The following is a 17,001-nucleotide window of genomic DNA, read 5'->3' as shown; positions in this document are numbered from 1 at the left end:
ACGCATCTTCTTGTTCTTTTAACCAAACCCATTCTGTGTCCTTTTTAAGGAGATCAGATAATGGTTTAGTTTGCTCCGCATAATTCTTGCTATACTTATGCAAGTAATTAGCGAGCCCTAGGAATTGGCGCAAATCCTTCACATGCCGTGGGATTGGCCATTCCCTTACTGATTTTACCTTGTCGGGTCTGCTTGTACACCATGTGCACCAACGATTCAGCCCAGTACAGATATCTCAGGGACCCCTATGACGCATTTTTGCAAGTTGACGTACAATTGGGCGTCCTTTAAAGTCTGCAACACAGCGTCTAAATGACGCTTGTGCGACTCTATTGCGCTCAGCCCGTCCTCGGCCCTACTATGCACGAATACATCGTCAAAGTAATGAGGCGCGTAGGCACGGTGCTGACGCATCACGTGAGCCACCACTCCGTTGAATGTCGCTGGTGCGTTTTTGAAACCTTGGGGCATCACAAGCCACTCCCAAAGCATACCGCTTGGGGTGCTTACTGCCGTTTTGGCTACATCAAACTCTCTCATGAGCACCTTGGCCCGCTTGTCGAAGAACTCATCGATATAATCGACTTGTTCTTTCGACAACGGCCATTGCCTGGTGACGCAATACTTGGTACCAAGTGCGAGGTATGTTCCGTGCCCGATGCCCCTATCTGCTGGTAGGCGGCTTGACACTTCTTCTGCGAACACATCGCGATCTTTCCATAGATCCTCAAAGAACAAACTGTCTCTTAAGGCATCCCAGCCTTGAGCAGCGAACCGCTTCTTTTTGTCTGTTTTTAGGACGCTCTCGTCCATTGTGGCCGACGAGCAACAGTCCACCAAGTTCTCTCCTGGAACTGGTGTGACTGTTTTGTGAATGTTTCCTTCTTTAATTCGACAAGAGCATACCACGACTTCTTTGGGAGATTTACTATCCCCACAGCTGAGGATGTCTCCGCAATTTCGTCTTTGACGGCCTCGAACACCTCGTTCGGAGGCCCGTCCTCTTTCTTAGGCACTGTTGGGGACCCATTCTTCGAGTCACGACGACCTTTTCTGGGAAGCGTTGCCGTTGGTCTCCTGGCTAACGCACCCCTTCCAGCCGCACCAGGCTCTGGCACTGTGCCGGTTTGTGCGACTCTTGACTTCCTTTCAGCTCGTTGTCTACTGCCACGGGCTCTTGGCTCTGTGCCGGACTTTGGGACGCATGACTACTTGTCATTGTCCTTTTCACTACCTCAGTCTCCACGAGCTGGGTAGGAATTGGTGATGTTTGACATTCCGTCAACGCACCTTCAACTGTGTTCGACACGACATCAGTTGCATACGTCTCTCGCAGGAGCACATCCTTTCCGGTGTCCTGCGTAGAGTTCGCTACTGTGCGTGTACGTCAGTCTACCATTGTTTGTGTTTTGCCAATCATGGCTGCCTAGGATGAGGTTATACGGCCTTTCCATATCTAGCACTGTGAACTTGTCTTTACAAGAGAAGTCACTAAATTGAAGGCGAGTTCAACTTTAGCTTCTTCAGACTTCACGAGCGCGCTGTTCGCTAAACGAACGGTCGCCTCTTCTCGCTTGCCATCCTGGCAAAGCGACTCAAATATCGCCGTCTTTTTCTTAGAGCCGCGAGTTTCACAAAATTTTGTGATGCACCCGACTCCACTAGGAGGGTCATCACCTGGTCATAGCTTTTTCTTGAGCGCTATAGACCAGCTGTGTTTAGGTGCGAAATTTCGAGACCTCAGGGACTATGCTATCCTTTTGTTCGACAGCTCTGAACTTAGGGGTAGCTTCAGAGTCCGCGTCAGTTGGGCATCCCGCCCCTACTGCGCTCCTGCATTTCTTGGCCTGTCGGTGGTCGATTCATGCGTCTCGCATGCTGGTTTTGTCATCGCCCTTTGGGTAGGGTGTCCTCTTGCTGGGCATCTTTGCCCTAGCAGGGACCCTGGCATAGCAGCGAGCCATCATATGGCCGCGCTTGCCGCATTTTAACAGATCACGTCTGCATTGCCCAACTCCATGGGAGTGGCATCTGTCCTCTCGGCCGACGGCTTATACCAAGTTGTCGCCGAGGCGCTGTTGTAGGATTGCTCCTCAACTAAGGCAATTTGGATTGCCTCTTCCATCGTCGACGGCACTTTCTGAAAAGGGCCTGTCGCGATGGGCCATGCCGTAGTCCGTTCATAAACGTGGGCACCTTAATGTGCTCCGGAATCGGACCTACGGTTATGGACGCCGACACGTACTCTTGCAGATATCGCTTCGCCTGTCGCGCTTTAAAGAAGCGCGTCTGAACAACACTTCGTTGTTCGGCGGCTGGTACATGGCGCGAATCTTTTCTTTAAAGATCGCTCATTTAGGGAACGCCTTTCTGTCCTCCATAAGCGCCGAGTAAGCCCCTCTGAGGCCTTGCCGCGCAGATGCGACATGGCGTGCGTCACCATCCGGCTGTCGTCCTCGATGTGCTTGGCGACACCGCATTGCTCCACGGCTAGAAGCCAGTGGACAATCGTGTGCGCCGCAGTTTCATCGAACTTGGGCGGGTTCATCTGAATGGGCCTCGGCTGATGCGGCCGGGCAGAGAGCATCTCAATAGTCCTGTTGAGAGCCTCGCTCCGAGCCTGCTCGTGCCTCAGCTCATTCTGAGTCTGGGTGACGGACTCCGCCGCAGCATGGCCCTGTGCCTCGGACGCGGCCCTCCGCTGTCCGTGCACGAATGCCTCAAACTGCTCCAACTGAGCAACATGTTGCTCAGGAGGACTACCCAGGAGCCTGGCCAGGGCTTGTTCACCAAGTCCCTACGCCAAGTGCTCTGCCACCTCCCGATGATGTTCGGAGAGGTGGGGAAAATGAGCCCAATCAATATTGAGGCTCATCCTCACGTACATACGCAGAGATGCGGGTCGTGGGAAGGATTTCAAATGCTACCAAGTGTAGGCGGGCACGTCGTATATTGGACCCTATGACGACGGATACTATGGAAACACGATCATGGATCAGGTCTCACGATGGCTCGAAGTCGGTATTCAAGCTGACAAGTCGGAACTAACAACCGCAGAAAGTTTCGATCGCAAGTGTCTATGCCGTTACCCGCGACCTCGAGAGGTTGTTTACGATCAAGGAATAGAGTTTACCGGTGCGAGTTTAAATAACTTGCTCAAATTAACGAATCCTCAATGCAGTGACTTCTTCAGTTCCTCTTTCAGAGACAGCTTTTACTTAATGACAACGTTTTATGATATACATGCAATAAATACTTCACCACTCATGTAGGCGGGCACCTCTTAATGCGCCCACTCTTACTTAACCACACACCTTACCACAGCGACGAAGCATCTTGACCGTCTTCTCTTTCGTGCAGTGAGGATGTTGGTGGGCGCCTAAGCGACCTTACTCAACGAGCTAAGTGCCTTACTTGAAGTGACGTCACGATATCGTAATCCGGCTCCACGTGTGCAGTTGTGGACTAGGAAGCAGTTTTCAGACTGATTCATATTAAATCGTACTAATTATAAATTCCTATTTTGACCAATTCTAAAATGCAATCTCTGTAGATATTAATATGTATTGCGAGCGTATCTTTCTAGATACCTCGCGTAACGGATGACGCTAGCCACCATCCCCGCTAATGTGAATGCCCTCAAGGGATATCACATACACAAGGGTAAGTCGCAATGTGAACCACACCCAAGTGGCGGGGTCTAATAACTTCACTTAAGTCGTTGATTGTCCCCTTAAGGACACAGTGTATTTAATGGGGATTGTGTAACATAGAACTAATTAAGCCCGTTTCACCATCCTCCCGTAAAAACGAGTTTACATTTTGAAATCGTCAAAGAGGAGCGAGGAACAGCGAGCTGCTTTACGCGCCACTTAGTTCTCTCAGTCACTCTAGCGACTTGTACGGCGTCAAACATGCCGCCTTTAGGGGCCAAGCTGGTGGGTCGTCTGCAAAGACATTCACTTGACCACGTGCGAAGCGCACGCACCGCGTTATTCGCCGGCAGCGTCTAATGCCTCAGTCGAAACGCCGACACCTACTGCTGCTTTCGCGTTAACTTGGCTGAATGATCCATCCAACTTTAACAGTGAGGATGTAGATACGTCGCTCATTGTCAATTACAATGTGTCGACACCGCTGCCATCAACACAAAGTAGTGATGAGCACAGCGAGCTAATAAGGAAGGATGGTGGCACTTTATTGCCCGTCTAAAGTTATCTCATTGCTCCTAGCAGGGAGACAACAACGTATTCTAATGTTGTCTCGTCGTCTGCGGCGGTTAGCGTAGCGACCATTAATGAGAGCGCTGCCCATGAAGGCGCAGCTGCTTCTCCGTTGGGTAAAACCTTGACACCTGTCGCTCTGACCATCATCCACGATGAGTCTGACGCAGAATTGCCTGAGCGTAAAGCTCCACCGACGGTACGTGATCCTGCCCAGTCGGTGTCACAAGCCAGTCGTATCGAACGTGGCTATGTGACGGGTGGCATACCACTTATGCCCCCTCCATATCAATGGCCTCGTATAAACGGGCCAAAAGCGTCACTTCAAGAGCACGCTATCGTTGACGCTCATAATCATTTTGGCTTCTTTAATTCATGGAAGGCTCAGGAAAAATCGCTTGAGCGTATTTTCCCGATCCGGTCGTGTTGCGTTCAAATAAAAAGCCCGACCAATGAGGCGGAATTCATGCGCTTATTTCAACTGAATTGCGATGCGGTGAATCAGCGGTCGCAGCGAATTAAATTTGCCCGCTTACGTGTGTAAGAAATCGTAATCGGTACTTCCCCCGTTTCTTCTCATCACGCTACTACAGCTAGTCCATTTGAGACTATCGGAGAGGCTCATAGGTGGTGCTCCTGTTCATAGGCAGTCACCAAGCTGATCACATCAATACGTAGGGTATCAATCGGTTCCCAAGAGTCGAAACTCTTGGGAATCCCCTCCACTGGACGAGGATTCGATACTTTTGCCTGGGTAAGTAACCAACAAGGAAGCTTTGATTCCCACCAGCATCCATCCGTTCAGGCGGCGACCGATAGGAGTGGCGATCTTGCCCACCTACTCGCGGCTGCCTAACCCGCGTCCGTTAAGTCACCGGCGTTAAGCGCTGCTGAACAACGTATTGCGGATCTCGAGGGCCAAGTCTCACGACTGACCTCGGATCTCGTTGATGTCCGAGCGAAGGCTCGTCAGGGTTATGAACTCCTGAAGACTCGCTTGGACCTCTTTTAAAGGATAATGCTGAGGGATCCGCGTTACTCGCGTGATGTATCCCGCTCTCCAAATCCTGTTCGTGGTGGGAGGAGTCGGCCCGATAGTTTTTCACCTTCACCGTCCTTCTCATTCGAACGACGCTCGACTCACAGTCGGCATCACCATCGGTCTCCTTAGACGGATGGGGATATGTGACCTTATTTGGGTCTACATACCGTTTCAGACGACCCATGTACAATACGGGTGCGTCTTCATATACGGGAGAACCGTGAGCCTATAATTTAGGTCTTCAACCTCTTCTACCACCGTGAAGGGCCCAATGAAGCGCGGAAGCAACTTCGTAGCACCTCCAGGTAGTACATAATTTGCATTTTTAGGTAGGGTATCAGTACTTGATAGTACTTTTTCACCCACTCTAAAGCGTTCATTATTCTTGCGACCATTTCGGTCCGCATATTCTTTTTGCTTGTCCATAGCGCTTGCCATCGCGTCACGGACTTAACGTCTGATGGCTAATCGCTGATCCACAAAGCGTTGAGCCTCGCTCACGCTTTAAGCATCAAACTCGCCTATGATACCGCCGAGAGGTCGGTCATTAGGCGTAGTTTTATTGACCACTGCTAAACTGGCAGGGTCACTAGGGCAAGGTTTTGTCTTTGAGATGATACACTCATGGGTCATCGTCATATTGACGAAACTGTTTCCCTATTTCGCACCGAGCACAGTCTGGGGCCCTCCTCCACTTAGACTCGGGCTGCGCACAAACGAGACTGGCGTCCGAGGATAGTGCAGTCCGTTAATATAAAAGGTGTCTCACCCGTACTGGCGTGGACACTGTTATTTATAGCGAACTCCACAAAGGGCAATTGCTTGCTCCGCTCTTTGGGAGTTGCTATAGTGCATAAGATAACCACCACGACCCGATTGGCACGTTCTGTTTGGCCATCGGTCTGGGGATGATCTGCGGTCGACATGTGGAGCTTGCTACGTAGCAGCTGAAACACATGTCGCCAAAAACCAGACGTAAAACGTGGACCCGATCCGATACTATGGACTCGAGCAATCCGTGAAGTCGGTAAACATGATCCAGGAACAAGAGAGCTGCCTCCTTGCCTGTGATCAATGTTTTACATGGTGCCAAATGCACCATATTGCTCAGTCTGTCTACAAAGACGACAAGCCCTGTCCGACCCTAGTGATGGGGCATCATGCCAAACATGAAGTCCAGGCTTACAAACTTCCAAAACAGTTGGTTGGAATCAATAGCAGCTTCAGCGGTACCCTGATCAATGATGCAGGCTTAATGCGCTTACACTGTTCGCAAGAGCGAATATAGTTGGCCATCCATCTATATAGGTGTGGCCACCAAAATTCCTCTGATACTTGTAAGATTATCTTTTCACGGCTCAGATCCCCATTAGGTGGCGCATAATGGAGCTTGTGAAGGATCATCAGCTTGTATTCTATGTCATGAGGCACATAGATTCTCAAGGGATCACAAGGTGACAGCTGATGCCATAACAGGCCATCGCTGTAGCTAAACCGATTAAGCATGGCTTTCAGGTGCGACGGAAGAATTACCTTTTGTCCACCAATGCGATCTAACAGCAGGTGACAATGGTCGTCCTGACTGTAGCTCTCTTTTATTTCAGAGGCTAATGAGCTCGTCACGTGGTATGTCTTCATGGCTGCCAACGCTGACGGCTGAAATTGTGCTTTCGCACTAGACACACTTTCCTGGTGTCTTACCTCGAAGTCTGGTCTAAGCGATAAGGCGACAGCCAAGACATTTGACTTACCCAGCTTGTATTAAACTTTGAAATATAATTCAGAGAAGAATGTAAGCCATCTTGCCATTCAAGGCGAGAAATGATGTGAGTTTGTTGTCGGTCCGCAGTGATGCGTGATCCGTAAAAAACACAAATAGCTCGGTGCCTAGTAGGGTGCACACGAAACTTGACAAGAGCATACTTTATTGAAAGTAGCTCTTTGTCATGCATGGGTAATTTAGTTCCGCGGATTTTAAAAACCGGGACTGATAAGAGATGACACGGTCAACACCGTCGTCATCCTTCTGCACGAGCGTGCTGCCGATTGCAAATTACTTGCATCGCAGACGACGCTAAAGGGCTTATTCGCGTCTGGCAATGGCAAGACTGGTGCCTCAACATGAGATTGCATCACTGGTTTGAACGCATCATCTTGTTATTTAACCAAAACCCATTTCTGTGTCCTTTTTAAGGAGGTCATATAATGCTTTAGTTTGCTCAGCATAATTCTTGCTATATTTATGCTAGTAATTAGCGAGCCCTAGTAATTGGCGCAAATCCTTCACATGCCGTAGGATAAGCCATTCCTTTACCGATAATACCTTGTCTGGGTTTGCTCGTACACCATGGGTACCTACGATGTAACCCAGCACAGGTATCTCAGGGACCCCTATGCTGCATTTTTGCAAGTTGACGTACAATTGGGCGTCCTTTAAAGTCTACAACACAGCGTCTAAATGACACTTGCGCGAGTCGATTGCGCTCGGCCTCAGCCCTACTTTGCATGAATACATCGTCAAAGTAATGGGGCGCGTAGCCACGGTGCTGACGCGTCACCTGAGCCACCACTCGATTGAATGTCGCTGTTGCGTATTTGAACCGTCGCGCCATCACAAGCCACTCCCAAAGCATACCGCGTGGGGTGCTTACTGCCGTTTGGCTACATCGGACTCTCTCATGAGTACCTGATAGTAGCCATCCTTCAAATCTGACGCGGAAAAGATAGTCGACGTTCCCATGGAATTCAACAAATTGTCTCACCGCGGGATTGGCGTTTGCGCCGGTATGGTCGCCGTGTGCAGCTTATTGTTAGCATGAACCACGCACCATCCACCTGTGGATTTACGCACATAAAAGGTCGGGCTGCAGTGATGCGATTTGCTCTCACGCACATGTCCCGGCTTGGCTCGCTTGTCGAACAAATTATCGATATAATCGACTAGTTCTTTCGTCAACGGCCATTGCCTGGTCACACAGTACTTGGTGCCAGGTTCGAGGTCGATCTCGTACCCGATGCCCCTATCTGGTGATAGGCGGCTCGGCACTTCTACTAGGAACACATCGCGATGTTTCCACAAAGCCTCAAAGAACGGACTGTATTTCAAGGCAGCTCAGCCTTGAGCAGCGAACAGTTTCTTTTTGTCCGTTTCTAGGACGCTCTCGTCCATTGTGGACGACGAGCAAAAGTCCACCAAGTCCTCTTCTGGAACTGGTGTGACTATTTCGTGGATCTTTCCTTCCTTTAATTCGGAAAGGAACAGAAACCACGACATCTCCGGAAGATTTACTATATCCTCGACAGATTTAAAGACTTGTCGGAGCAGCTCACTTGAGGATGCCTCCGCATTTTCGTCTTTGACAGCCTCGAACACCTCGTTGAAAGGCCCGTTCTCTTTAATAGAAACTGATCCAAAAGTCACTCGTTTAGACGCACCTTTGATCGTCCTAATCGGTCAAATACTCGTTCTTCGAGTCACCACGACCTTTGACTGGGAAGCAGGTGCCTTTGCTCTTTTCTAGGCACTGTGCCGGTTTATGCGACGCATAACTTCCTGTCAGCTTGCCGTCTACTGCCACAGGCTCTCGGCTCTGTGCAGGACATTCGGACGCATGACTACTTGTCATCGTCCTTTTCAACACCCCAGTCTCCACGAGCTGGGTAGGAATTGGTGACGTTTGACATCTTGTCAACGCACCCTCAACTGTATTCGAAACGACATCACTTGCACACGCCTCTCGCAGGAGCACATCTTTTCCGGTGTCCTGCGTAGAGTTCGTAACTGTGCATGTACGCCAGTCAATCCATAGTTGGTGTTTTAGCAACATTGGCATGCCTAGGATGAGGTCATACGAACTCTCCATACCTAGCACTGTAAATTTCTCGTTACAAGAGAAGTCACTAAAGCTCAAGGCGAGTTCTATCTGAACTCCCTCTTACTTAACGAGCGCGCCGTTCGCTAAACGAATGGTCGCCTCTTCTCGCTTGCCATCCTGGCAAAGCGACTCAAACATCGCCGGTCTCTTTCTTAATTCCGCGATTTTACTAAATTTTATGATGCACCCGAATCCACTAGGAAAGTCATCACCTAGTCATAGCCTCTTACTTGAGCGCTATAGACTAGCAGGGTTGAGGTCCAAAATTTCGAGACTTCAGGGACTATGCTACCCATTTGTTCCACAATTCTGAACATAGGGGTAGCTTCAGAGTCCGCGTCAGTAGGGCATTCCACCCCTACTGCTCTCCTGCATTTTTCGACCCCTCAGTGGCGATGCAGAATTCATGCGTCTCGCGCGCTGATTCTTGTCATCGCTCTTTGGGAAGGGAAACCTCTTGCTAGGCATCTTTGCCCCGGCAGGGACCCTGACGTAGCAGCGAGCTATAATGTGGCCGCGCTTGCCGAGCTAAATCGTGCTACTTGAAACTTTTTCTTGCGACGGCCATTCTCTTCTCACGTTGTCGATCGCATTTTTCAGGTGACTTCGCTATTTATCGTTATTACATGCAGTTCTCACCCAAACGTTTTGAGTTTCCTTACTCTTCTTCTCACTCGTGGCTCGCTCTCTCAATCCTCTCGTGGGCCACATTTATAGCAACCAACGTCTGCATTGCCCAACTCCATGGGAGTGGCATCTGACCTCTTGGCCGACAAAATATACCAAGCTGTCCCCGAGGCACTGTTGTAGGATTTCTCCTCAACGAAGGCGATTTGGATTGCCTCTTTCATCTTCGACGGCACCTTTCTGAAAAGGGCCTGTCGCGATGGGCCATGAGATGAGTCCGTTCTTAAACGTGGGTACCTTTTTATGTTCTCCTGGAATCGAACCTAAGGTAAAAGATGCCGAAGCGAGCGCATCTCTTGTACATAATCTTGCAGAGATCGCTTCGCCTGTCACGCTCCAAAGAAGCGTGCCTAAAGCAACACATCGTTGTTCGGCGGCTGGTACATGGCGCGAATATTTGTCTTAAATATCGCCCATGTAGGGAACGCCTTTCTGTCCGCCATAAGTGCCAAGTAAGCCCACTCTGAGGCCTTACCGCGCAGATGCGACATGGCGTACGACACCATCAGGCTGTCGCCAGCGATGAGCTGGGCGACACCGTATTGCTCCACGGCTTAAAGCCAGTGGACAATCGTGCGCGTTGCAGTTCCATCGAACTTGAGCGAGTCCATCCAAATGGTCCTCGGCTGATGCGGCCGGGCAGAGAGCATCTCAAAAGTCCTGTTGAGAGCCTTGCTCCGAGCCTGCTCATGCCTCAGCTCATCATGAGTCTGAGTGACGGACTCCGCCGCAGCATGGCTCTGTGCCTCGGACGCGGCTCTCCGCTGTTCGAGCACGAATGCCTCAAACTGCTCCAACTGAGCAACATGTTGCTCAGGAGGACTACCCAGGAGCCTGGCCAGGGCTTGTTCACCAAGTCCCTGCGCCATTAGCCCTGCCACCTCCCGATGATGTTCGGAGAGGTGGGGAAAATGAGCCCAATCAATGTTGAGGCTCATCCTCACGTACACACGCAGAGATGCGGGTCGTGGGAAGGATTTCAAGTGCTACCAAGTGTAGGCGGGCACGTCGTAATGCGGCCACGCTCTACTTAAGCACACACCCTAGCACAGCGAGGAAGCGGTTTGCACCTGCTTCTCTTGCGTGCAGTGAGGTAGTTGTGGTGGGCGCGCAAGCGACCTCACCCAACACACTAAGAACTCTGGTAAAGTGTCGTCACGAGAGCGGTTATCCGTCTCCTCGTGTGCACTTACCAAGTAGGTAGTAATTTTCAGACTGATTCATATTTAATAGAATTAAATATAAATACCTATTTTTTCCAATTAAAATGATATCTCTATAGATATCATTTAATATGTATTGCGAGCGTATCTTTATAGAAACCTCGCGTAACGGATGACGCTGGGCGTCATCCCTCCTAATGTGAATGCACCCATGTGCATCACATCCACAAGGGTTGGTCACAAATGTGCACCACACCCAAGTGTTGGCTCTAATTACTATTATTTAGTAATTGACCATCCCCTTAAGTACACCTAATGTACTTAACGGGGACTGTGTAACATTATGTCAACTTTAGCCCGTTACACCATCCCCCTCTTTATAAACGAATTTACATTTTTAAATTCGACAAAGAGGAGAGAGGGACTGTGAGCAGCTTTACGCGTATCTAGTTCACTCGATCACTCTAGCACACGTGTTTCCATACACGGCGGCCAAGATGCCACCTAAAAGGGGCCACGTTGGTGGGTCGTCTGCAAAGACGCCCACTCAACCTCGCACTAAGCGAACGCGCCGCGTTAATTCGCCGGCCGCGTCTAATGCCTTAATCGGAACGCAGGCAGCCACTGCGGCTGTCGCGTTAACAGGGCTAAAGGATCCATCCCACTTTAACAGTGAGGATGTTGATCCGTCGCTCATTGTCGACTACAATGAGTCGACACCGTTGCCGTCACCTCATAGTAGTGATGCGGACAACGAGCTCATGAGGAGTGATGATGCGGCATTATTGCCCATCCAAACGTCTCTCATGGCTCACAACATGGAGACAGCATCGTTTACGAATGCTGTCCAATCGACAGGTAATGAGAGCGCTGCCCATAAAGGCGCAGCTGCTTCTCCGTTGGGTATTACAACAACGCCTTATGCTTAGACCATACTTCATAATGGTTCTGACATAGAGGATTCGGAGCCAAAAGATCCGCCGACGACACGTGAACGTGCTCGGTCGGTCACAAGCCAGTCGTTTAGAACGCGGTTTTGTGACGGGTGGCATTCCAAAGATGCCCCCTCCATCTAAATGGCCTCGTTTAGACGGGCCAAGAGCGTCGCTCCTAGAGCGCGCTCTTGTAGACACACAAAACTATTATGGCGTCTCTAAATCATGGAAGGCTCAGGGAAAATCGCTTGGGCGTATTTTCCCGATCCCGGTCGTGTTGCGTTCAAATGAAACGCCCGACCAATACGAGGCGGAATTTCTGCGCCGCATTCAACCACATTCCGATGTGATGAAACAGCGGTCGCAGCGAATTAATTTCGCCCGTTTGACTGTAAAAGAAATCATGGGTGGTACTGTACTCCCTGTTTCTTCTCACTACGCTGCTTCTGAAAGCGAGCGTGCAGATAAAAAAACCGACTGCTTACTGGACGTGACAAGTTCGAGAATCGCTGCATCTTATTCTTAACTCCAGAAAACGGGAGTCGCAAACAAGTCGCTGTATTTCTCTACGTTGATCCTTAAATAGCAAATGAGTTGTGGCGGTGATATCCCTGGTTCGAATCCGGGCATTGCATTAACGCGCAGCCGATTGCGAAATCGCTGGCGTCGCAGACCACATGGAATGGTCTGTCTTGATCTGCAATCGCCAAGCTGCTAGTCCATTTGAGACTAGCGAAGTGGCCTCAGCTGGTGCTTCTTTTCATAGGCAGCAACCAAGCCGGGCACATCAATACGTAGGGTATCGATCGGTTCCCAAGAGTCAAAACTCTTCGGGTAACCTTTCCATTGGACGAGGATCTGGTACCCTTGCGTCACGGAGCGGTGGGCAAGCAACCTTCCAACAAGGTAGCGTTGATTCCCACCCGCATCCATTAGTGCCGGTGGCGCCAGATAGGAGCGGCGATCTCGCCCACCTAATCGCGGCGGCCTTGCCTTCGTCCGTTCAGTCTCAGGCGTTAAACGCTGCTGAACGACGTATTGCGGATCTCGAGAGTCAAGTCTCACGACTGACCTCGGATCTCGTTGATGTCCGAGCGAAGGCTCGTCAGGGTTATGAACGCCTGAAGACTCGCTTGGACCTTTTCGAACGGATAATGCTGAGGGATCCGCGTTACTCGCGTGATGTCCCTCGCTCTCCAAGTCCTGTTCGTGGAGGGAGGAATCGGTCTGATAGCTTTTCGCCTTCACCGTCCCCCTCACCCGAACGACGCTCGACTCACAGTCGGCGTCACCATCGGTCTCCTTAACCAGATGGGGGTATGAGACCTCATTTGGGTCTACATACCGTTTCAGACGACCCACGTAAAATACGGGGTGCGTCTTCATATACGCGGGAAGGGTGAGCCTATAATTTAGGTCTCCAACCTCTTCAACCACCGTAAAGGGCCCAATGAAACGTGGCAACAACTTCGTAGTACCTCCAGGTAGTACAGAAATTGCATTTTTAGGTAGGGTAGCAGTACTTAATAGTACTTTTTCACCCACTCTAAAGCGTTCATTGTTTTTGCGACCATTTCGGTCCGCATATTCTTTTTGCTTGTCCTGTGCGCTTGCCGTTGCGTCACGGACTTTACGTGTGATGGCTAATCGCTCATCCACAAAGCGTTGAGCCTCGCTCACGCTTTTAGCATCAAACTCGCCTATGATACCGCCAAGAGGTCGGTCATAAGGCGTAGTTTTATTGACCACTGCTAAACTGGCAGGGTCACTAGGGCAAGTTTCTGTCTTTGAGATGATACCCTCATGGGTCATCGTCATATTGACGAAACTATGTCCCTCTTTCGCACCGAGCATAGTGAGGGGCCCTCCCCCACTAAGACTCGGGCTGCGCACAAACGAGACTGGCGTCCGAGGATGGCGCAGTCCGTTAATATAAAACGGTGTCTCACCCGTACTGGCGTGGACACTGTTATTTATAGCGAACTCCACAAAGGGCAATTGCTTGCTCCACTCTTTGGGAGTTGCTATAGTGCGTAAGACATCCGCCACGACCCGATTGGCACGTTCTGTTTGGCCATCGGTCTGGGGATGATCTGCGGTCGACATGTGGAGCTTGCTACCNAAGAGATTGCTTCACTGATGTGAACGCATCTTCTTGTTCTTTTAACCAAACCCATTCTGTGTCCTTTTTCAGGAGATCAGATAATGGTTTAGTTTGCTCAGCATAATTTCTTGCTATACTTATGCAAGTATTTAGCGAGCCCTAGGAATTGGCGCAAATCCTTTACATGCCGTGGGAAAGGCCATTCCTCTACTGATTTTACCTTGTCTGGGTCTGCTCGTACACCATGTGTACCTACCATGCAACCCATCACAGGTATCTCAGGGACCCCTATGACGCACTTTTGCAAGTTGACATTACAAGTGGGCGTCCTTTAAAGTCTGCAACACAGCGTCTAAATGACGCTTGTGCGACTATTGCGCTCAGGCCGTCCTCGGCCTTACTATGCACGAATACATCGTCAAAGAAATGGGCGCGTAGGTACGGTGCTGACGCATCACGTGAGCCACCACTCGGTTGAATGTCGCTGGTGCGGTTTTTAAACCTTGGGGCATCACAAGCCACTCCCAAAGCATACCGCTTGGGGTGCTTCTGTCGTTTCGGCTACATCGGAGTCTTTCATGAGTACCTGATAGTAGCCATCCTTCAAATCCAACGCGGAAAAGATAGTTGATAGTCGTCGTAGCTCTTTTGACCCCAAAAAAAACGTTTTAGAGGTCCACCGCGTTGGCTAAGATCAAGTGTAGTATCTGTTCTAATCAGTGTGAAAGCTGGTTTTCGCCTTTTGGCGGACGTTTTTCACATTTATTTTTGAAGCGATTGATGGTTTTCTATATAGGTTTTGTAGGAGCAGTTACGCTGTTCCTTGGATCGAGGTGGACGTGAGAACTTTCAGTACCTCAAAGCCAGTGGCTGCTACGATGTTGACGATGTGAACGATGCTCAGGAGTTTGACGAGACGATGACGGCGACGCAGCATGTGGCGAAAAAGGAAGTGACGCGATGATATGCTGCATTACTTGCTCAAAATTCAATATGATCAGAAGTTGACATATTCAGCCGTGTTCCGAGAGATCGCAACACGGGTTGCCAAAATTCCGCCGTAGAAGTGCTACAAGCAAACTACCACTTCTTGGGTGCATCGTGGGCGTACACCGTGTTTAAGAAAGTTCCTCGTTCCAGGCTTATGTAAAGTTAGTTGAGAATGTTAATAGAGTGGGCCATAGACGAGCGTCAGCACTAGCTTAAAATAATCTTGGCCATTTGCGTCAGTCCAACAGCTTTTCGCCTTCACCGTCTCCCTCAACCGAACGACGCTCGACTCACAGTCGGCGTCACCATCGGTCTCCTTAGAGGGATGGGTACGTGGCACTTGAAAGACATATGATTAAGACACATCCTAAGTGTTTAGGCCAGGGCACAGTTCCTCACAGAGAGGACAAATCTGTCATTAGCAATGAGCTTTTCATGCTTCCTCTGCACGTACTAGTGTACGTGAAGTGACGTGAGGCACCACTCGCACTGAAGCTGTGCGAACTGGACCTTTACCTGCAAAGTAAAGGCGTTGGCAAAGAGCGTAAAGATTCGGCGAATACGAATATCTGCAGACTTAGCAAAGATTTTGGGGTCTAATTCATTGCCCATGGAGTTCAACAAGACATATTTCCGCGGGATTGGCGTTTGCGCCGGAATGGTCGCCGTGTTCAGCTTATTGTTAGCATCACCACTCGCCATCCACCTGTGGCTTTACGCACACAAGAGGTCGGGCTGCAGTGTGGCGATTTGCTCTCACGCACATGTCCCGCCTTGGCTCGCTTGTCGAAGAACTCATCGATATAATCGACTTGTTCTTTCGGCAATGGCCATTGCCTGGTCACACAATACTTGGTGCCAGGTTCGAGGTCTATCTCGTGCCCGATGCCCCTATCTGCTGGTAGGCGGCTCGGCACTTCTTCTGGGAACACATCACGATGTTTCCACAGAACCTCAAAGAACGGACTGTCTCTCAGAGCATCCCAGCCTTGAGAAGCGAACCGTTTCTTTTTGTCCATTTCTAGGACGCTCTCGTCCATTGTGGACGACGATCAACAGTCCACCAAGTTCTCTTCTGGAACTGGTGCGACTATTCTGTGGATCTTTCCTTTCTTTATTTCGGCAAGGAACAGATCCCACGACATCTCCAGGAGATTTACTATCTCCTCGGCAGATTTACTATCTCCTCGGCAGATTTAAAGACTTGCCGGAGCACCTCAACTGAGGATGCCTCCGCAATTTCGTCTTTGACGGCCTCGAACACCTCGTTCGAAGGCCCGTCCTCTTCATTAGAGACTGATCCAAAGGTCACTCGTTTAGACGTGCCTTTGATCGTCCTAATCTGTCGGGTACTCGTTTTTCGAGTTACCACGACCCTTTTCTGGGAAGCGGGTGTCGTTGCACTCCTGGCTAACGCACCCCTTCCAACCGCACCAGGCTCTTGGCACTGTGCCGGTTTATGCGACGCATGACTTCTTGTCAGCTCGCCGTCTACTGCCACAGGCTCTCGGCTCTGTGCAGGACATTCGGACGCATGACTACTTGTCATCGTCCTATTCACTACCTCAGTCTCCACGAGCTGGGTAGGAATTGGTGACGTTTGACATCCCGTCAACGCACCCTCAACTGTGTTCGACACGACATCAGTTGCATAGGCCTCTCGCAGGAGCACATCCTTTCCGGTGTCCTGCGTAGAGTTCGCAACTGTGCGTGTACGCCAGTCTATCCATGGTTGGTACTTTGCCAACCATGGCATGCCTAGGATGAGGTCATACGGACTCTCCATTCCTAGCACTGTGAACTTCTCTTTACAAGAGAAGTCACTAAAGCTGAAGGCGAGTTCTACCTGAACTCCCTCAGACTTAACGAGCGCGCCGTTCGCTAAACGAACGGTCGCCTCTTCTCGCTTGCCATCCTGGCAAAGCGACTCAAACATCGCCGGTCTCTTTCTTAGAGCCGCGAGTTTCACAAAATTTTGTGAT

The sequence above is a fragment of the Bremia lactucae genome (assembly GCF_004359215.1).
Source record: "Bremia lactucae strain SF5 chromosome Unknown BlacSF5_NotPlaced_11_SHOA01000003.1_306292bp, whole genome shotgun sequence".
NCBI classification, from domain to species: Eukaryota; Oomycota; class Peronosporomycetes; order Peronosporales; family Peronosporaceae; genus Bremia; species Bremia lactucae.
The sequence above is the reverse complement of the archived record's forward strand: the minus strand, read 5'-3'. Positions refer to the sequence as shown.